This window comes from Cryptomeria japonica, chromosome 9 (assembly GCF_030272615.1).
Source record: "Cryptomeria japonica chromosome 9, Sugi_1.0, whole genome shotgun sequence".
Taxonomy (NCBI): Eukaryota; Viridiplantae; Streptophyta; class Pinopsida; order Cupressales; family Cupressaceae; genus Cryptomeria; species Cryptomeria japonica.
Window position 1 is genome coordinate 351,056,075 of NC_081413.1, and position 22,675 is coordinate 351,078,749.

Sequence of the window (22,675 nt, forward strand, 5' to 3'; positions counted from 1 at the left end):
GAAATATGTAATATTCTGAGTTAAAATGTCCTCATATGAGTGACCTATTTGTATATTGTCTTCCGTGTCTTTTAAAGAAATTCTTAGAAATGTAATAGCTTAGTTGCTATATTGCAAAAGCAGAAAAGAATGAATCTGGATTCAGTTTTCTAAAGTGTTGTATTCTGAATTTTAATGATTATTGTGCATATATTAAATAAATAAATAAAAAATGGAAAAGCAACTGAATTCATTTTGCCCCTATATACTTGTGAAATAAATCCAGGGAATAAAGAAAGGATTTGAGGATTGTATGCATGTTGCTTGAAATGTGAATATTGCAGTTTAGTCTTCCAAATTGCATGATCTAAGTTTATGGATTCTAGATAATGAAAGTTTCAGAAAATAAAATTTCATAATTAATTGCAGAAATAAAATCTAAAGTATTACTTTTCTATTTCTATAGTTTTAATTTAATATATTCTAGATTTGTTAAGTTGCTATTAAAATTATTGTTTTTCTAGGAAATTATCCTTTCATTTATTTCAGAAAATTAGTATCTAAATAGACAGTTTATCTAGTAAATGTAAAATTTTAACTTGTTAAATTTGCTGTATAAAATTAATTTAATTCAGCCAGTTACTTTATGCAGAAGATAAATCTAAGGTTAATCTAGTACATCTATGTTTTAGCAATAAAGTATTTTGGTTTTAAACGAAAAAAAATATACATGGGTTTAAATTCAGGATTCCATTAGCAATCTATTTTAGTAGTTTAAAAAAAATAATTTATAGAAATTAAATGCACAGTAATGTTATTTCTCCTTATGCATCAAATGTATATAAATTTATACTTATATTCAAAATACATTGCAAAATACATATATATATATATAAATTAAAAATATAAATAAAGCAACAAAAAAAATAAAAAAACCTTTGTTTTTTTTTGAATTGGGGGGGGGGGGTAGGTTTTCGGCCGGACCCACTATGGTAAACATAGTGGTCGGCAAGCCGAACCACTGTGTTTAACACAGTGGGACGGCGCGGCTCCCGCCACTGTGGGCGACCACAATGGTCGGCGCCACTGTGGCCTCCCATAGTGGATGACCCTAAGGCCGACATTGTGGGCGACCACAGTGGTCGCCGCCACTGTGGTAACCCATAGTGAGCGGCGCCCACAGGGATCGCCACCGCCGCCTTCCCCAAACTACTGAACCTTCGATCATGGCCGCCGCTCCACCATGAATAAATTTGACTAAATCAATAACAAAATATAAAACCCTAGCCCGGGTAGGGCTAGGGTAGTAAAGAAAAGAGATAGGAAATTATAAAATATGAGGTATTTTATAATATGCATTTTAGTTAGGGTTTGCATGAAGTTTTTTTATAAATATGTGGAAATTTTTATAGTATTTAAATATATAGTTATAGTTATATATATATATATATATATATATATAGAGAGAGAGAGAGAGAGAGAGAGAGAGAGAGAGAGAGAGAGAGAGAGAGAGATTTTAGATTAAATATTTATTTAAGTGTTATAATTTATTTATGTTTTTAATAAACATATGGATTTAATTAAAGAAGAAAATAAAATGTTTAAATTTAAAGTACTATGAAGTTTAATCCCTTTAGAAATATTATGACAAATAGGGTAAGTCATTTTGATGAGAATAAACTTTATAGGAAAATTTCCTTATGAATTTAATCGACTCTTTAAGTCGATTTAGTTTAAACTACATTTTAATGATTGTTAAATAAAATATAGACACTTACAAATCTAAGTGCTAGGTCTAATTTAATTAGATCCTAAGAACAAATAATGGACATTGGAGATTTATTGTTACCTACGTTAATTAATTTATTAATTTAGTTTATTGATTAAAATCGATGAGACAATAAAACTATTCATCTAACCTTCTGCATCTAATTTTAAATTATTTTTACTTACTTGAGTTAGTAGATAAAGTTAACTCTAAACATAGTTAAGACAAAATATATGCTAGAGCATTTCTTATTTGCCAAATTTAAATGTCTTAAGTGCGAATTTAAAAAAAAAATTATTCCGTTCTTGCCCTAAATTTTGGGCATGACAAGAATTTTTTTTTTTCCTACACATTATTAAGCTTTCTTAGGTTATATTAGAATGGTTAGTATGAGGACATGTGGCATAATCCTACAATCACATGTGTCATTCACACCCGCATTTGGGTGGTTGAATGTCACACCCTATTTTGGATTTATTTGTCACCTCCCCATAACCATTTCTTGTCTTTACCCGAATTGGCATAACCATGTATTTGGTATTGACCAAGTAAAAATCCCTCCTATTTTGGGCTACAGGGAGTGATTATTCCTCTTGGTTTTATATTCCCATATTTTCTATATAAAAATCCCTCAACTCTCCCTATGAAGACGAGAACACTAGCTCAAATTATGAGTCTAGTTCAGTGCTAGGAGAGTGCTGAGTTTTGTTCAACTCTTGGATTCTTATCTTGTTTTCCTTTAGTCACATTGATCTTGGGTGGATTCACAAGTAAATTTAACACTGGCATCTAGCCTTGCTGATTTGAGTATCACTTGAAATATGTATTGCCTTCCATTTTGGTGTTGTTTTGTTGATGATCATGTGATTGCCATGTATGTTGGCCCATGATTTTATATGTCACCTTGTGTTTGGATGATAAGTAGTATCCTTACCTTGATGATTTATGTTCTTTGTACTTGTATTGGTGTTTATTACATTCTCTTGTATTGATTGGTTTGCAATTGAGATGTTTGATGATTCTTCTCATTGAGTATGTTTACTTTATGACCATGTTTGATGTGTATACTTTGTGTATGGCTTGTGTGAAAGCCTATACCCCTATGTGTATTCATTGCTTGAGTGTTTGGTTCATGCGACTATTTGCATGAGCATAGTGGGGTTGATATTTGGGTTTCAAATGGTTAGGTAGCATTGCTAACCATCGTTAGAGGCTGTAGATCATGGTTTTGAGGATGGCATCGAGTTCATTCTAATCTTCTCCCTTATCATAATTTCATGTTCTTTCTTAACTCTTGAAAATGTAAACTTATGGATATTTTAATCCAATATATGTATTTATGTATATGTATATTGGACAATCCTCATGGAGGATGATATAATCTATTGCGAATATAATTGTTTAGTTTGGTTTTATGTGTGTCGATATTGGTTTCGAACATGAGATGTTATGCATCCTTCTTTATTGTGAGGCCCTACCCCGACCCATTTTAGCATTTCAGTGATTTTCATGTTGGAACTATTATGGACGCATTATTTTTATGCATTATGGATATAGAACTTTATATGATCCCAGGAATTGGATAACATTGACATATTGATGCTTCATTTCTATGCATTGTGGATAGAGAATTTATATGATTCTAGAATAGGATAGCATTGAGATGGTGTATGTCATTATTTGATTTGTAGGACTTTATTATGATGCTAGAAATATGATGCATATCTTATGAATGGATTAAATTTATGAGGATTATGATAATTGCTTATGTGGATTTGCCTTGTTATATGGTAAATTGATTTGTATGATGTCAATTGTATGCAGAGTGATTGATTTGTATTCTTATTTATGTGTTTAATATTATATGAGGCTATTGGAAAGTACTAATGTGTAATTGAGATGTGCAGGAAAATTATCCATGTGACCATGGAAACATTATGGAGAAGCAAGCCTAGGCCTATGTACGTTCGTAAAACTAGGGGTTGTCTATTTGGAGAGACAACACCCCATATGTATCGTATTTTATTCGTAAACGTAAATGTTTGCATGTGTGTAAATTTTAATTATTAAATTGTTTAAAGCATCCAAGAGATAATTGCCATGTGGAATTATTTTTGTAGTGTCACTTGACACATATGTTTTATGTTGTGTTGGCAAATGTCATGTCATCTTTTGAGGGATTTATTCTTTTACCAATAATATATTTCCAAAGTATCCTTGAAGGTTCCAAGGAGCCATAAGGAGGGTCAACATAGAGTTGACCCGTAGGTCAACTTTAGGTGGACTTTCTAAGGGTTAAACCAACTCCTAGAGTCAGTTTTGGAGCATTTTTAGAGGGCCCTATGGGGTGCCTATGGGTGAAGGACAAATTTGGCCATGTGTCCTTCCCCTAGGACTTTTTTTACCTCCCAAAAAAGTGGGTTTTCCTAGATGGCCGAATTTCATCTTTAGGAGTGCCATCCTTGGGTAGATAACCTTCTTGGTATGTGTCATTCCTCTTCCCCATTACATTCCTCTTCTTGAGTTGCCTTGGTTAGGGAGTGTGTAAGACCTAGCGAAGACCAACTAATTGGAGCCTCACACTCTATCCAAGAGGTTGGAAAGAGTGGGAGAAGCCTTCTTAGGCAAGAGATTGAAACTTAGTGAGTTAATCACCCACTCTCCATCTTTGGAGATCTTGCAATTTTGAAAAAAAACTAGTTTTAGAATAGAATTTTGGCCAAGTGTTGCTGAAAAGATTTGTGGAATTGGGCTGCTCTTCTCCAAGCTATCCCTAGAAAACCCTTGGCAGATTCAAGGTTGGTGCGTTTTCTTACTTGTATGTTGGAAATTTGGTTGTAGGATTGCTTGAATGTAAATGTTGCTTTCTTTGTATTTCCTTTGTGAAAGTATTATGTGATCTTTCTCTTATTTCTTTTTATGCATTTTCTTGTGTTTTGGGAGTATCCAAGGCCTTCTTACCCTTGGGAGGGTAGAATGGTCTTGGGGGTGGAAGGAGTTTGATAGCCTTAGAGTGAGAGGCTCTCATTATGAGAGTGATCTCAAGGGTTTGTTTATGTGACCCTTGCTGCATAGTTTTGTTTATGCATTCGGGGGTCATAAGGGGAGAAAATATGGCATGTATGCCTTGGGGGTCATAAGGATGTTGGGTTAAGATGGATTTTTGTTGTGTTCTTGGTTGCCATGAGTTGGCTGTGATCTACTATCTTGCAGTTCTCCTCAAGGTACTTGGTTCACTTCCACCCATGTAAATATCACACTATGTGATAAAGTTCAGCTTTGGGATGGGAATGTGTTTGTCGAGTTTTTTCGATGCTTGTTTGTGTTTGCTTGAGTGTAACCCATCGAGGACTTGGTTCTCAAGCTCGGGGGTGGCTTCTAGTAAGCCTAGGCTAGGAGGTGAGCTCTCCATGGTCACAACTTAAGATTTTGTATGCAAGTTGCTTGGAAAGAAGAAAAGAAAAAGAAAGCTAGGAGTTGTTGATTTGATTTTAGTTGCAGAAAGAAATAAGAATGTAATTTTGTATTGTTGTAAAGAAAGGAAGGGAAAAGAAAGAGTTTTTCTACTGTAAATGTATTGTAAAATGAATTAGAAACTGTATTATTGACTGAGTCTTAAGTTGTACTTTATTGATGTATGGATCATGTAAATAAAAAAAAGGGAGTGAACTTGATTAAATTTTGTTTTGTATTAATTGCAAAGTAAAAGAAATGTATTATGCTGCTGTCATTTATCTGAAATCTGTCTTTTATTTAAATCTGTCTTCTATTGAAATCTGTCATATGTTTATCTCTGTAATTTATATAAAGAAAAAAAAAATGCAGAAAGTGAAATGAGGATATTAGGAAGTAGAAAAGCAGATATGTTAGTAAAATAAAAATAATTATTTAGTTCTAGTTACTTTCCAAATGCAAATAGGGTTAAATAGATTTTGAAGAATCATAGTTTTGCATTATGCAAAATGATAATGTTTTAAGTGTTTTTTTGTACTATTTAAATACTGCTGTAATTGTGTTTATTACTGTCATTTTTCTATTTCAAAAAAAAAAGTTGCAGAAAGCTAAAGTAAACAAATTTAAATTTACCTCTTTCCTATAGTTAACTATTAGAAGTTAAAATGAAGAGAAATGTTGTTAGATAAATCTGTTAGTTTAGAAAGTCTATTGTTATGTGATTTTAAAGAAAATATATATATATGCAGATTTAGAAAACCAAAAATTACTAATAGATTTATGTCTAATTTTAATGAAGAAATGAACTTTGTGACATATGTAACATGCTGTTAAATCTGACTGTCATAATATTGTCAATGCTGAATAATGGAAATCTATTTAATCCAACTAAATGAATATTATATACATGTTTAACTAGATCACATTTTGCAAAAGGAAAGAAAAAGAAAAAGAAGTGAATGTGTATCTGTTACATGCTGTCACTATTTTTCTATTTCCTGCATGTAAAAAAAAATAATAAAAAATCTAACTCTGGAAATATATATGTATATATATATATAAATATATAAATATATATATTTACATTAAATATATTTAAAAAACAAAAAAACAAAAAAACAAAAAAAAAGAATTCTTTTCTTAGAGGTTGAACCACTGTGTTAACACACAGTGGACGACACACGGGCCGGACCACCGTGTTTACACATAGTGGATGGCACGGGAAGGTGCCGCCATTGTGTTTACACACAGTGGATGACACGACCCGCCATTGTGGTTAACCACAGTGGTCGACACGGGACCGCCATTGTGGGTAACCATAGTGGACGACTCATGGCCACCACTGTGGGTAATCACAGTGGCGTCCGGGGAGCCTCTCGCCCTGCAAGCTCGGACCTCCGCCCCTTCAAACCGCCACCCTGCCTCCATGGCCACCGCCTCCACCATATCCTGCAACACACACACACACAAAATACACACACACAAAAAAAAAAACCTAGAGACTAAAACAAAGGGAAAAGAAAAGAATTTTAATTGATAAAAATGCAACCCTAACCCAATTTCAGGTTAGGGTTAGCATTTAAATAATAAAAGTATATTAGAAATGCAACCCTAGCCCATACTCGGGTTAGGGTTAGCAAATAAAAAATAAAAGAGAATTGTTAGATTTTTTTAAAAATAAAATATAGAAGAAGAATTAACTCTACCCTAATTAGGGTTTGAAAATTAAAATATTAATTAAAATAAGAAGAGGGGGAAATTCTTTTAAATTTTTTGAAAAAGATTCCCCCCCATGTAATTTTAGCTATATGTGTTATTAATTTAAACTTCTTATTTAATTAGGGAGAAAATTGATTTTAATATAGTTTTTTTTTAATAGGATTTAAAATGGAGATTAATGTTATATAGTTACATTAATCGCATAATTGATTTAATTTAATTAACTAGGGTTACTATATAGTTATTTTTATATATTCAATTAAATAAGGACGTCAAGTTAAATTTAAATTGGGGGAAATTTGTAAATGAAAATTATTAATCATTTTATGCGAATTTTTATCCTATGAGGTCAATATTGGCCAAATTATTTAATAGTCAAAATTTGAAGGTTTAGGGGGAATTAAAATTGGCTATAGTGTAAATTATATTTATTTGGCAAATAACATTATTGAATTTGTAACCTTATTGGTTAAATTTAAATAATGAATTTGCATGTGCCCTATTAATTAATTAATTTTAAGATAGCACAATCATTATTTAATTAGCTTGGAATAATGATCCTCTTAGGAAATAATTAGTCTTCATTAACTATTGTCGCCCTATTGATTGAGTTAATTAATCCAATTTTAGTGAACAATTCTATTTACATCCTAGTTAAGACAAAACTTAATTGATTTCAAATTTAATGTAGATTATTTAATGAGTTTATGTTATTCAAAAAAAAAAAATGTTGTTCCATTTTTGCCCAAAAGTTTGGGCACGACATTTTGGTATCAGAGCCAGGTTGGAGATATGGGCAAGTCCCATAGGGTCTTCGCAACGGTTGACAACTGCCAGGCAGAGCACCAGGCCACAATTATTGAGGCTGCAGATATGATCAGAGGTATCGGTATTTCTATATTGTTTGACTCAGGAGCTACTGACTCCTTTATATCTCCATTGGTTGTGGAGCGTTGCAAGCTAGTGGCAGTTAGGCAATGTGTCAGTTGGGAAGTGGAGTTAGCTTCAGGGGCTAGAGTGTTAGTGGATTCAGAGGTTAGGGGATGTCCGCTCTAGATTTGTAATACCACCACCTTAATAGACCTTAGAGTTACACCACTCGGATCTTATGGCATCGTACTTGGCATGGATTAGCTTTACGCCCACAAAGCCAAGATGGATTGTTGCCTGAAAAAGATCGAGTGTGAGGATGGTCATGGTGCTCCCATAGTAATCACTAGGATTCAAAGGCCCGTGTCTCTTTGTATGATTTCCGCTATGTAGCTTAAGTAGAGCATGCGAAAGGGATGCCAATTATTTGCTATCACCATCAGTGATAGAGAGGAAGAAAATGAGAAGGAGCCTTCCCTAGATGATCGTCCCATCCCTAAGGAGTTTGCGGATGTGTTTCTAGCCAAGCTATCTAGTATGCCACCTAGCAGAGATATTGACTTCCACATAGATCTTGTACCAGGAGCCAAGCCAGTTTTGAGAGAACCTTACAGGATGACCACAAATGAGCTTAATAAGCTCAAGATGTAGCTTGAGGAACTCTTAGAGAAGGGTCACATTCATCCTAGCATCTCCCCTTGGGGGCACACCAGTCATCTTCGTAAAGAAGAAGGACGGGTCCCTTTGGTTATGCATAGATTATAGGCAGCTGAACAAATTAACCATCAAGAACCGTTATCCCTTGCCCAGGATCGATGATTTGTTTGATCAGCTTCAGGGTGCTAAAGTGTTTTCCAAAATAGATCTAAAGTCAGGGTATCATTAGTTGAGGATTGTGGAGAGTGATACCCACAAGACCATGTTTCGTACCAGGTATGGCCACTATGAGTTCACCGTGGTCCCTTTCGGTCTTACGAATGCTCCAGCTGTATTAATGAGTCTCATGAATGGGGTACTTCACACTTTCCTTGACTAATTTGTGGTTGTGTACCTCGATGACATATTGATATATTCTCAGAATGAGAAGGAGCATGAGGAGCATTTGAGGCAGGTTTTGTAGTGTTTGACAAACAATCAGTTTTATGGTAGTTTGTCGAAGTGTGCTTTCTTTAGATCAGAGGTCAAGTACCTTGGGCATGCGATATCTGGTGATGGGATCTCAGTTGACCCATCAAAGATCAGAGCTATTATGGATTGGCCAGCACCAACTAGTGTAACAGAGGTCAGGAGCTTCATGGGTCTAGCAGGGTACTACAGACGCTTGGTTGAGGGATTTTCTAGAGTTGCACATCTCATTACATCCCTTTAGAAAAAGGGAAAGAAATTTGAATGGACAGAGAGGTGTGAGAGGGATTTTCAGGATCTGAAAAGGGCACTCACTAGTGCACCTATTCTTATTGTGCTAGACCCCATGGCTGATTTCATGGTATGCACATATGCTTCATTGAATGGATTAGGAGTAGTCCTTATGTAGGAGGGTCAAGTTATAGCTTATGAGTCTAGGAAGCTTAAGAATCACAAGATTAACTACCCTACACATGACCTAGAGCTAGTAGTAGTAGTACATGCACTTGTGAGGTGGAGACACTTCCTTTTGGGTCATCATTTCAAGCTTCATTCAGACCATTAGAGTTTGCAGTACATCTTCACCTAGCCTAATCTTAATGCTCGTCAAAGGAGATGGATGGAGTTTCTATGTGAGTATGATTTTGATGTCCACTACATTAAGGGGAAAGAGAACATAGTTGTAGATGCCTTGAGTAGGAGACATCATCAGGTATACTCCATATCTATAAGAACGGATTTGAGAGATCATATATTGTAGTGGCTACCAGAGGATGGATGGTACCTAGAGGTTTGTCAGGTGATTCAATCTTAGGAGACCCTGGAGGGGAATTATGTCGATTATTCCTTAGAGTCCAATGGACTATTACGCCATAGAGGGCGCATCTATGTACCTTCTCCTAGGGGATTGTGAGAGTTCATTATCATGGAGGCTCATAGAGCTCCTTATGAAGCACATCCCGGGGTTAAGAAGATGCATGTAGACTTGAGACAGTTATATCATTGGCAAGGTATGCGGTAGCTTATTACTGAGTTAGTAGCCAGATGTCTTGAGTGTCAGAGAGTCAAGGCAGAGCATCGCCATCCTGGTGGGTTGCTCCAGTCCCATGCTATACTAGAGTGGAAGTGGGATACTATATCCATGGATTTCATTATTGGTCTTCCCATGTCATCTCATCGCCATGATACTCTCTTGGTGATAGTTCACAAGTTGACCAAAGTGGCCCACTTCTCACCAGTCTAGACTACCTTCACAGCACTAGCAGTGGCACAAGTGTTCTTGCGAGACATTGTCAGGCTTCATGGCATTCCACACAAGATTATTTCTGATAGGGATTCCCTCTTCACTTCTTCCTTTTGGAAGGCATTATAGGCAGCAATGGGCACCAAGCTCAATTTCAGCACAGCCTACCATCCGAAAATGGATGGACAGATAGAGAGGGTTAACCAAGTGTTAGAGGATATACTCTGCATGTACGTCATAGATCATCAGACCAAATGGGAGGAGTACCTTCATTTAGTAGAGTTTGCCTACAATAACGAGCATCACACTTCTTTGGGGATGCCACCTTTTTAGGCCTTGTATGGTAGACCTTGTAGGACACCTCTGAGTTGGGACCATATTGAGGATAGAGTGGCCATATGCCCTGAGATGGTTTGTGATATGGAGCAGCAGGTAACTTTGATTAGACAACACCTTAGAGAGGCACATGATAGGCAGAAGAAGTATGCAGATGTAAAGAGGATAGACCGGAGTTACATGGTTGGGGAAAGAGTTTTTCTGAGAGTGCGACCGCATAAGAGTCCAATCCATTATGGAAAGTGTTCTAAGCTTGCACCTCACTTTGTCGGACCATTTGAGATCCTTGAGAGGATAGGACCAGTTGCTTATCACCTAGCTTTGCCACCTAGCCTGTCACGCATCCACGATGTGTTTCATGTATCAGTTTTGAGGAAGTATATCTATGATGAGTCTCATATTTTAGATTGGGATGCCTTGCAGGTGGAGTTGGATGACCAGCTAGCTTTGGAGTCCATTCGCATTTTGGCTCACCGGATGTTGGCCCTTCGAGGTCGAGAGATGGACTAGGTTAGGGTCTAGTGGGATTGCTATGATGAGGTTACAACTTCATGGGATGATGCAGCACGTATGAGATCACAGTACCCTCATATTTTTTATGAACTCCAGGAGGAAGTTCATTCCTAGAGTGGGAGGGTGTGAGGCCCTACCCTAATCCATCCTAGCATTTCAATGATTTTCATGTTGGAACTATTATGGATGCTTTATTTTTATGCATTATGGATATAGAACTTTATATGATCCTAGGAATTGGATAACATTGATATATTGATGCTTCATTTCTATGTATTGTGGATATAGAATTGTATATGATTCTAGAATAGGATAGCATTGAGATGGTGTATATCATTATTTGATTTGCAGGACTTTATTATGATGCTAGAAATATGATGCATATCTTATGAATAGATTAATTTTATGAGGATTATGATAATTGCTTATGTGGATTTGCCTTGTTATATGGTAAATTGATTTGTATGATGTCAATTGTATGTAGAGTGATTGATTTGTATTCTTATTTATGTGTTTAATATTATATGAGGCTATTGGAAAGTACTAATGTGTAATTGAGATGCGCAGGAAAATTATCCATGTGACCATGGAAACATTATGGAGAAGAAAGCCTAGGCCTATGTACATTCGTAAAACCAGGGGTTGTCTATTTGGAGAGACAACACCCCGTATGTATTGTATTTTATTCGTAAACATAAATGTTTTCATGTGTGAATTGTAATTATTAAATTGTTTAAAGCATTCAAGAGACAATTTCCATGTGTGTATTTGTCATGTGGAATTATTTTTGTAGTGTCACTTGACACATATGTTTTATGTTGTGTTGGACATTGTCATGTCATCTTTTGAGGGATTTATTCTTTTACCAATAATATATTTCCAAATTATCCTTGAAGGTTCCAAGAAATCTAGGATTGTGAGCCATAAGGAGGGTCAACTCAGAGTTGACCCGTAGGTTAACTTTAGGTGGACTTTCTAAGGGTTAAACCAACTCCTAGAGTCAGTTTTGGAGCATTTTTAGAGGGCCCTATGGGGTACCTATGGGTGAAGGCCAAATTTGGCCATGTGTCCTTCCCCTAGGACTTGTTTTACCTCCCAAAAAAGTGGGTTTTCCTAGATGGCCGAATTTCATCTTTAGAAGTGCCATCCTTGGGTAGATAACCTTCTTGGTATGTCTTATTCCTCTTCTTGAGGTGCCCTGGTTAGGGAGTGTGTAAGACCTAAGGAAGACAAACCAATGGGAGCCTCTCATTCTATCCAAGAGGTTGGAAAGAGTGGGAGAAGCCTTCTTAGGCAAGAAATTGAGACTTAGTGAGTTAATCATCCACTCTCCATCTTTGGAGATCTTGCAATTTTGAATAAAAACCAGTTTTAGAATAGAATTTTGGCCAAGTGTTGCTGAAAAGATTTATGGAATTGGGCTGCTCTTCTCCAAGCTATCCCTAGAAAACCCTTAGCAGATTGGTGCATTTTCTTACTTGCATGTTGGAAATCTGGTTGTAGGATTGCTTGAATGTAAATGTTGCTTTCTTTGTATTTCCTTTGTGAAAGTATTATGTGATCTTTCTCTTATTTCTTTTTATGCATTTTCTTGTGTTTTGGGAGTATCCAAGGCCTTCTTACACTTGGGAGGGTAGAATGGTCTTGGGGGTGGAAGGAGTTTGACAACCTTAGAGTGAGAGGATCTCATTATGAGAGTGATCTCAAGGGTTTGTTTATGTGACCCTTTCTGCATAGTTTTGTTTATGCATTCGGGGGTCATAAGGGAAGAAAATATGACATGTATGCCTTGGGGGTCATAAGGATGTTGGGTTAAGATGGATTTTTGTTGTGTTCTTGGTTGCCATGAGTTGGCTGTGATCTACTATCTTGCAGTTCTCCTCAAGGTACTTGGTCCACTTCCACCTATGTAAATATCACAATATGTGATAAAGTTTAGCTTTGGGATGGGAATGCGTTTGTTGAGTTTTTCCAATGCTTGTTTGTATTTGCTTGAGTGTAACCCATCTAGGACTTGGTTCTCCAAGCTCAGGGGTGGCTTCTAGTAAGCCTAGGCTGGGAGGTGAGCTCTCCATGGTCACAACCTTAAGATTTTGTATGCAGGTTGCTTGGAAAGAAGAAAAGAAAAAGAAAGCTAGGAGTTGTTGATTTGATTATAGTTGCAGAAAGAAATAAGAATGTAATTTTGTATTGTTGTAAAAAAAGGAAGGGAAAAGAAAGAGTTTTTCTACTGTAAATGTATTGTAAAATGAATTAGAAACTGTAGTCTTAAGTTGTACTTTATTGATGTATGGATCATGTAAATTAGAAAAAAAGAGTGCACTTGATTAAATTTTGTTTTGTATAAATTGTAAAGGAAAAGAAATTTATTATGCTGCTGTCATTTATCTGAAATCTATCTTTTATTTAAATCTGTCTTCTATTGAAATCTATCATCTATTTATCTCTGTAATTTATATAAAGAAAAAAAAAAATACAGAAAGTGAAATGAGGATATTAGGAAGTAGAAAAGCAGAAATGTTAGTAAAATAAAAATAATTATTTAGTTCTAGTTACTTTCCAAATGCAAATAGGGTTAAATAGATTTTGAATAATCATAGTTTTGCATTATGCAAAATGATAATGTTTTAAGTGTTTTTCTGTACTATTTAAATACTGTTGTAATTGTGTTTATTACTGTCATTTTTCTATTTCAAAAAAAAAAGTTGCAGAAAGCTAAAGTAGACAAATTTAAATTTATGTCTTTCCTATAGTTAACTATTAGAAGTTAAAACGAAGAGAAATGTTGTTAGTTTAGAAAGTCTGTTGTTATGTGATTTTAAACTATATATATATACGCAGATTTAGAAAACTAGAAATTATTAATAGATTTATGTCTAATTTTAATGAAGAAATGAACTTTGTGACATAAGTAACAAGCTGTTAAATCTGACAGTCATAATATTGTTGATGTTGCATAATGGAAATCTATTTAATCCAACTAAATGAATATTGTATACATGTTTAACTAGATCACATTTTGCAAAAGGAAAAAATAAGAAGAAGTGAATGTGTATCTGTTACATGTTGTCACTATTTTGCTATTTCCTGCATGGAAAAAAAGAAGATCAAAAATCTAACTCTGGAAATACATGTATATATATATATATATAAATATATATTTACATGAAATATATTTAAAAAAATAATAACAAAAAAAGAGAATTCTTTTCTTAGAGGCCGAACCACTGTGTTAACACACAGTGGATGACACACAGGCCGGACCACTGTGTTTACACACAGTGGACGACATGGGCCGCCATTGTGGTTAACCACAGTGGTCGGCACAGGGCCACCACTGTGAGTAACCACAGTGGACGGCTCACGGCCACCGCTGTGGGTAATCACAGTGGCGTCTGGGGAGCCTCCTCCCCTGCGAGCTCGGACCTCCACCCCTTCAAACCGCTGCCCTGCCTCCATGGCTGCCACCTCCACCGTACCCTGCAACACACACACACACACAAAACACAAACACACAAAAAAAAACCCTAGAGATTAAAAAAAAGGGAAAAGAAAAGAATTTTAATTGATAAAAGACAACCCTAATCCAATTTCGAGTTAGGGTTAGTATTTAAATAATAAAGTATATTAGAAATGCAACCCTAGCCCATATTCGGGTTAGGGTTAGCAAATAAAAAATAAAAGAGAATTGTTAGGTTGTTTTTAAAATAAAATATAGAAGAAGAATTAACTCTACCCTAATTAGGGTTTGAAAATTAAAATATTAATTAAAATAAGAAGAGGGGGAAATTCTTTTTAAAAATTTGAAAAAGATTCCCCCCCATGTAATTTTAGCTATATGTGTTATTAATTTAAACTCCTTATTTGATTAGGGAGAAAATTGATTTTAATATAGTTTTTTTTTATTATAGGATTTAAAATGGAGAATAATGTTATATAGTTACATTAATCGCATAATTGATTTAATTTAATTAACTAGGGTTACTATATAGTTATTTTTATATATTCAATTAAATAAGGACGTCAAGTTAAATTTAAACTGGGAGAAATTTGTAAATGAAAATTATTAATTATTTTATGTGAATTTTTAGCCTATGAGGCCAATATTGGCCAAATTATTTAATAGTCGAAATTTGAAGGTTTAGGGGGAATTAAAATTGGCTATAGTGTAAATTATATTTATTTGGCAAATAACATTATTGAATTTGTAACCTTATTGGTTAAATTTAAATAATGAATTTGCATGCGCCCTATTAATTAATTCATTTTAAGATAGCACAATCATTATTTAATTAGCTTGGAATAATGATCCTCTTAGGAAATAAATAGTCTTCATTAACTATTGTCGCCCTATTGATTGAGTTAATTAATCCAATTTTAGTGAACAGTTCTATTTACATCCTAGTTAAGACAAAACTTAATTGATTTCAAATTTAATGTAGATTATTTAATGAGTTTATGTTGTTCAAAAAAAAAAATTGTTGTTCTGTTTTTGCCCAAAAGTTTGGGCACGATATTTATGCTTCAATGTTGAATCATGGTTATGAGCATATGTGTGAGGCCTCACCTCGACTCAGTCTGACATTCAGTGGATTTTATATATTGACTATCATGGATACTTTATTTTGATGCATATTGAAACTTAGTACTGATATGGTTTCAGGATTTGGATAACATTGCTATATTTTGATGATTTACTTATATGCTTTATGAGATAGAACACTTCATGATTATTAGATAAGATGATATTGCGATGATAGATGTCGTTATTGAATTTGCAGGACTTTGCTATGATAATAGAACTATGATGTATGGTTAAGTTTATGTGAATTAGGATGAAATTGCTTATGTGATATTGCTTGATAAGAGATGTATTTAATCTGTGCAGATGTAAATTGTATGCAAGTAATGATGTGTATTCTTTTAAAATTATATTATATGTGGATATTTGAAAGTACTAATGTGTAAAATGAGATGCGCAGGAAATTAACCATGTGACGATGGAAAATTTACGGAGAACCAGACCTAGACTTATGTATGTTCGTAAGCCAGGGGTTGTCTATTTGGAGAGACAACACCCCATTTGTGTTGTATTTTATTCGTAACAGTATATGCTGCATGTGTGTTAAGTGTCATTTAAAGTTATTGTGTAAAATCCACAAGAGACGATTTCATGTTTTAAATTGTAAAAGTGTTTTATTTGTGTCACTTGACACATGTGTGGATTTAAGTTTAAATGTTTTATTTAAGTCTCTTGGTGGGAAAGTGTTCAACTATAGCTTTTTCATTTAATATAACGTGATGTCATAAATACCTTGGGAAAAGAATCTTTGGAGATGTCAACATATGTTTGACCCGAAAATAAACTTCAGAGGGGTTTAAAATGGGTTAAATGAACACCTAGGGGTAGTTTAATAGGGTTTCCTAAAGCCCATAAGGTATACCTAAGGGTTAGGGGTAATTTTAGGCAAGTTTCTACTCCTAAGTGACCTTTTAGACACTTTAAAATTTGGCTTTTCTGAGTTGTGCAAAAATTGAAATTAGAAGTTTGAACTTAGTTGTAAACTTTCCTATTCGAATGAGAGTCTTTTTCCCATTCTATCTTACTTTCCTCTTTAGTTTTTAGAAACTTGTGAGAACTGAGAGAAGGAGCTTCTTAAGCAAGAATTTGAAAATTTGAGGGTAATCACCCACTCTCCATTTTCGGAGACAAGAGAAATTTTGAAAAGGATAGAAAAGATTTGAATAGAAAAATTGGCTAAGGGTAGAAGAAGAAGATCCATGGATTGGGCAGCTCTTCCTCAAATATTATCCTACCTTTGGGCAAATTAAGGTTGGTTTCATTATTCTCTAAAATGTCTCATTTTCTTTGCATGTGTTTGACAGTATGTTGGTGTAAGAAATCTGTTTTCTTGTATGTCCTTTTTAGGAATTTCATTTGGTATTTTGCACTATGTTTTGTCTGTGTTTTTGGGAGTTTTCTCAAGACCTCTTACTCTTGGGAGAGAGGAGGATCTTGTGGGTGGTAGCAGTGACAACCCTCAAGTGAGAGACTCTCATTTTGAGAGCGATCAGAAGGGATTTTTGTGTGACCCTTGCTGCATGGCCTGTTTGTGCAATGGCGGTCATAAGGAGGGATATAAGGCTAGAATGCCTTGGGGGCATAAGAAATAAGGGGTTGAAATTCTTGATGTATTTATTGTGCCATGAGGTGGCTACTTGTTTTCCATACTTGTAGTTCTCCTCAGGGTATTGGTCCACTACCACCCTTGAAAAGGTCATCACCAAAGTGTGGTGCAGTGTAGCCAAGTTGGGAGTGTGTTTGAAATTTGTGTGCTTCCTGCCTTCTATGTGTTTGCATGTTTGTTACCCATCTAGGGCTTGGTTCTCCGAGCTCGGGGGTGGCTACCAGTTAGCCTAGGCTGGGAGGTGAGCACTCCATGGTCATATTTGTGATTTATTATGCAGGAATGTTAGGAGAAAAGAATAGGAAAAGAGAAAAGTTGCAGAAGATTATTGTTGAAGAAATCTAAATTCATTTGCAGTTATTAGTTTTGATAGGAGAAATACACCCTCATTCGTTGAAATGAGAGGCAAGTTGTAAATTTGAAATATAGACATGAGATTTGTTATTGTAGTTAAATAAAGAAACACCCTGTAATTTTGCAGAATATCTTTGGAGTTGTAAAAAGCTAGTTATATTTCTATTTCCTATTTTTTTTTTTAAAAGGGTTACTTTTGAATTGCATGCAATAGTCTTTGTAATATGGAAAAATCAGTATTAATTAAATCTGTGTTCTTCTTTTTATCTCAGAATTTTATCTTCATTCTACTTGCAGAAAAATATGAGTTGTATTTGCTGAATTGATTTTAAGTATAAAAAAAAAAGTGTTTATTTAGTTGTTGTATTAGTTGTAAAATCAATGAACGTATTTATTGCAGAAAAGTATAATGTATTCCTAAAATAGTATTTCCTAAGTTCAGAAAAAGAAATATATATATCCGATGGGTTAAGATAAGTAGTTTAGCCGTAAATTTATTCCTTTTTTTAAGCATTTTAAATAATAAATAAATAAATAGGAAAGGCATTAACTAGAATTGCATGCATATTGTAGATTTAAAAATAATTTTATAATTCTGTTTTCTGTAAATCAATAGAGTACAAAATAGTTCTGGAAATTATCCCTCCATTAAACAGACTTATTACTATATTTTCTTTCCTACAATTGTAAATTAGAATCTTCCATGATTTCGATGTTAGTTTAAGAAAGGAAATAATACTATAAGTTATATATATATATATATATATATATATATATATATATATATATATATATATATATATATATATATATATATCATGAATATATTTATATATACTTTTATATTAAACATGTCATATAAATGCCCTGCAAAACAAATGAAAATGTAAACCTAAGTATATTTACCATTTTATATATATATATATATATTTATTTAACATAATAATTTACTTTTGTTATTTTGTTTAAAAAAAAAAATTGCATGTAAAATATATATTGAGAAATATATATATATATATATATATACATATATATATATATACATATATATATACATATATATATATACATATATATATATACATATACATATATAAATATATAAATATATATATATACATATATATATATATACATATATATATATATATATATTTATAATATATATAAATTTTTTTTTAAAAAATATTAAATAAACAAAAAAAAAGATGGGGGAAAAAGAAGGGCCGAGCATTGTGCATCGCACAGTGAACGGTGGGCAAGCCGCGCACTATGCAATGCATAGTGACTGGCGGAGCCGCGCACTGTGCAATGCACAGTGGACGACGGTGTCGCACACTGTGCAGTGCGCAGTGGACGGCGGGGCCGCACACTATGTGTTGCACAATGGGCGGCAAGGCCGAACACTGTGCAATGCACAGTGGGCGGCCATGGCCGAGCCGCCTCCAAAAAAACTTGTTGCTGCTTGATCCGCCTCTGCGCCGCTAACCCTCCCTTAACTCGGCCCTGTAACATGGGGGTTAAGCAAAAAAAAAAAGAATATATTAAACCCTAGCCCGGGTAGGGCTAGGGTAGTAAAATAAAATAAAATGTTTAACTCATTTAGTTAGGGCCATTTTATAATGGAAAATCCCTAAATAGGGTTTGAAGGGCATAATGGCTATTAAGTTGGAAAGATTTTTTTAAGAAGATTAAATATATATATATATATATATATATATATATATATATATATATATATATAAATATATACATATATGTTTTTATATTTGGGTATGTATTTATATAGAGTTTTAAATATTTAAATACCTCTATATTATTTACTAATAGGAAGTTTTAAAAAAAAATATATAAGTTCAAAGAATAAAGCCTAGTCTTATATTTTTAAATGTATTTGGTGTGATAAATACTTAATTATGCCCTAGTTAATTTAATTAGAGCATTAAATTTTAAGTTGGATTTTAAAGGGATTTAATTAAGCACCTTTCATTTGAGGATAGAATGGATGCTAGAAAAATAATTTTTAATTAGCTTTCCAAGTCGATTAATAGCTACTCATAATTAATTTTGCCCGTGTAAATTAAATTATCTAAATTAAATGACACTTTAAACGATTACTATAATTATTGATTTAAAAATGGATTTTTAGACTATATAGTCTTATTGGAGATCAAATTTATCTTCATTTTCTATTTTTAATGAGTTTGATTTAATTAATCTATTGACTAGGTATCTTGTGAAAATAAAATTTAAATCATTTAGTATTTCCGCAAATAAATTTAATTAATTTCGATACTTAGTTAGTATCAGAGTTAGCTCGAATATTGTTATGAAAAACATGTTAACGCATGTCGAGATAGCGAACTTTGTTAATTAATTAGTATTTTAAAAAAAAATCATTCCGTTTTTGCCCTAAATTTTGGGCATGACAATATGAACTTTCGTTTGTGCATAAAATGAAATTAGAGGCATCTTATGTTGTTTGGAGGGTGTCTTAGCCCCCTCACAAGGTTTTCATACCTCCCTATAGTGAATTGTGTAGTTTCAAGTCCTTTAGTGTTTAATCGGGCCCATTCAAGGCGTTTGGGAGTGTCTTATAACAAGTGTTGTATCTTTTGGTCTTGGTGTGTTTTAGCTTAGGGAATTATTTGAGGGTGTTTTGGAGGTTTTGGTATCCTTCTTCATCCTCTCCTTGCATGAGTTGGTGGTGCTTAGTGTTTGAGGGAGTAGTTTTATTACTTTGTCCCCTTGTCCTTTCTAGTATTTTTGTGTTCATTAGGAATTCTCATGAATTTTATACTCCATCATGTTCATGGTGTCCATAGGACCAAACTCTAGATTCAATTTTCTCACTGGTCAGGATACTAGTGTAGAAAGAAGGATGACAACACTAGCACCTAAAATGGATATAAGTGCACCTAAAGGATTCCAGTCAACCTAAAGGACTATAGAATGCCACATTAGCATCCTTCTATTGTGCTACTATCTTAGTGTAGTTCCCATGTACATTATGAGTGCCCCTATCTATTGTATTTGTTCGTCAATTTTAATAGGGACCTAGGGGTTACTTTGAGTGATTTGAAGTTTTTGTTAGAGCTTGGAGAGTCAATGTAACCTATGAGGTGGTGCACATGTTTTATGGGTGTGTTAGGAGTATATATTATATTGGTTTGTGTATTTGTGTTTGTAGAAATCTGATCCTTGTACCTAAGGCTAAGGAGAAAGTCAAGTTTGCCAAAATAAATCTTGTAGCCTCTTATGATGTATTGTAAGGTTTGAATCTATTGGTGGATGTTGCATAAGGGTTCATGAGCCTTCCTTGTAGTTTTATGTCATCTAGGGACTTTGATATTTCACTTTTGTATTGTTTTATTACGATAGGATGTCTAACATTTATAGTTAATCTAGTGGATTCTTGTATGTGGCTATGAAGCTTAGGCTTGAATTTTTGGACTAGTGTGATGCAACTTGGAGGTTGATTAATCCCTCATTATATTTATGATAGTTGTGAGAGGATTTATTAATGGTATGTGATGATCAACATCAAAAATTTGTCCTTCCTATTTCTCTCTCTCTTCCAATGTTCAATGTATGGTGATTGTTTCCATTGCTAGTCTTCCATTGTAGTCACCTCCTTGTACAATGGTATGGTCTTGAGTATATTTATTGTGTGTTTTAGTCTCTCTTGAAACACTTGTGTGTATGTAATCATGCAAATGCAACATTTTGTGTCATATCCTTGACATTGAGTTATTAAGTTTATCTACACCATTTAAGAAAAAAAATCCAAATTTTCTTGGCTTGTTTTCTCAAGGGTTCCTTGATGGAAAATTCCATATAGTATTAGAGCCCTTGTTGCAACACTTGGATCTTTGGTTATGTAATTTACCTTAAATTTTATGTTTTTTTCACATAGTTGTGTGAGTTCTCATGTTGTGATTGGTTATTTGGCTGGTTACTTTGGTGTCTTATGTGGAGTTTTAGTGAGTTCAATTTGTTTGACCCAAGTATAATATCCTAGGCCCTTTTGCACATTTTAGGGAAGGATATATACCCCTATTTGGGAACCTTTTAGATGGTCCATGATTGATTGTTAGAGTGTTCTCCTTATATGTGAGCTCTTGTTGGGTCTTCATGCAATTTGGAGTGTGTGGATTCTTTGTCCATAGTTGTTGTTGTTTCTTTATTTGACCTAGCATGATTTTTTTAATTAGTGTATGTCGACAAGGGTTAGTTATACCCTCACATGTGTTAAGGAGTGCCTTCTAGTGTGATGGCCTCCTTGATTTTTGATCTTTGATTACCATGTATGTTTAGTGGCTCTTGAGTGACCCTATTTTCTCTTGCATACTTTGTAAATGACATGATTGAGTAATTTATTTGAATTAACCTAAAATGTCTATTGAATGGATCTTGTTTGAGAATTATATGTATTATGTGAGTAATTATTTGATTATGAAAAGGATGAAATGACTCATTTTCTTGAGATGTTAGAAAATTTTGACAAGGTTGTACCTTGTTAGCATGCATTGAGTGTGAATGGGATTATGTTAATTCATGCTTGTGCCTTGTTAAAAATGGATGGTTATTGTTGTAATTGCATTAGTTTGAATCATGTAACATGTTATACAATAATGTGTGATTTCATATGTGAAATAAAGCTTTCATTAGTGAAATATATGTAAATTAACATAATAGATAATTTGGATCAATTATTTATGTCCCCAAATCTAGATTTTCATTATATTCATATGATTTTGTATGGCTTATTTTCTTGTGGCATCATGAAGAAGTATATTTGATCCATTTGCATTATGTGTATCCTAAATTTGTGGTTCATGGTTTCATATTGACCCTACCTTTCATAGTGTGTATAATTAAGTTCAAGATGTAAATCTTGCATCATATGATAGTATTGTGTTGATGTGGCCTAGTGCCTTTGTTGTGTTGTCCCTATTAACCATGTGGATATCATTGTATCATGGCCAATGAAAGTGATTCATGATGTAATTTTATGTAAGTCCCTTGCATGGGAAATTTTTATCTTGCTACATGTTAGTTATCCCCAGTATATGTCAATGTAAAATGTGCCCTTGTATTGAAATAATAATATACCTTTAAGTGGCC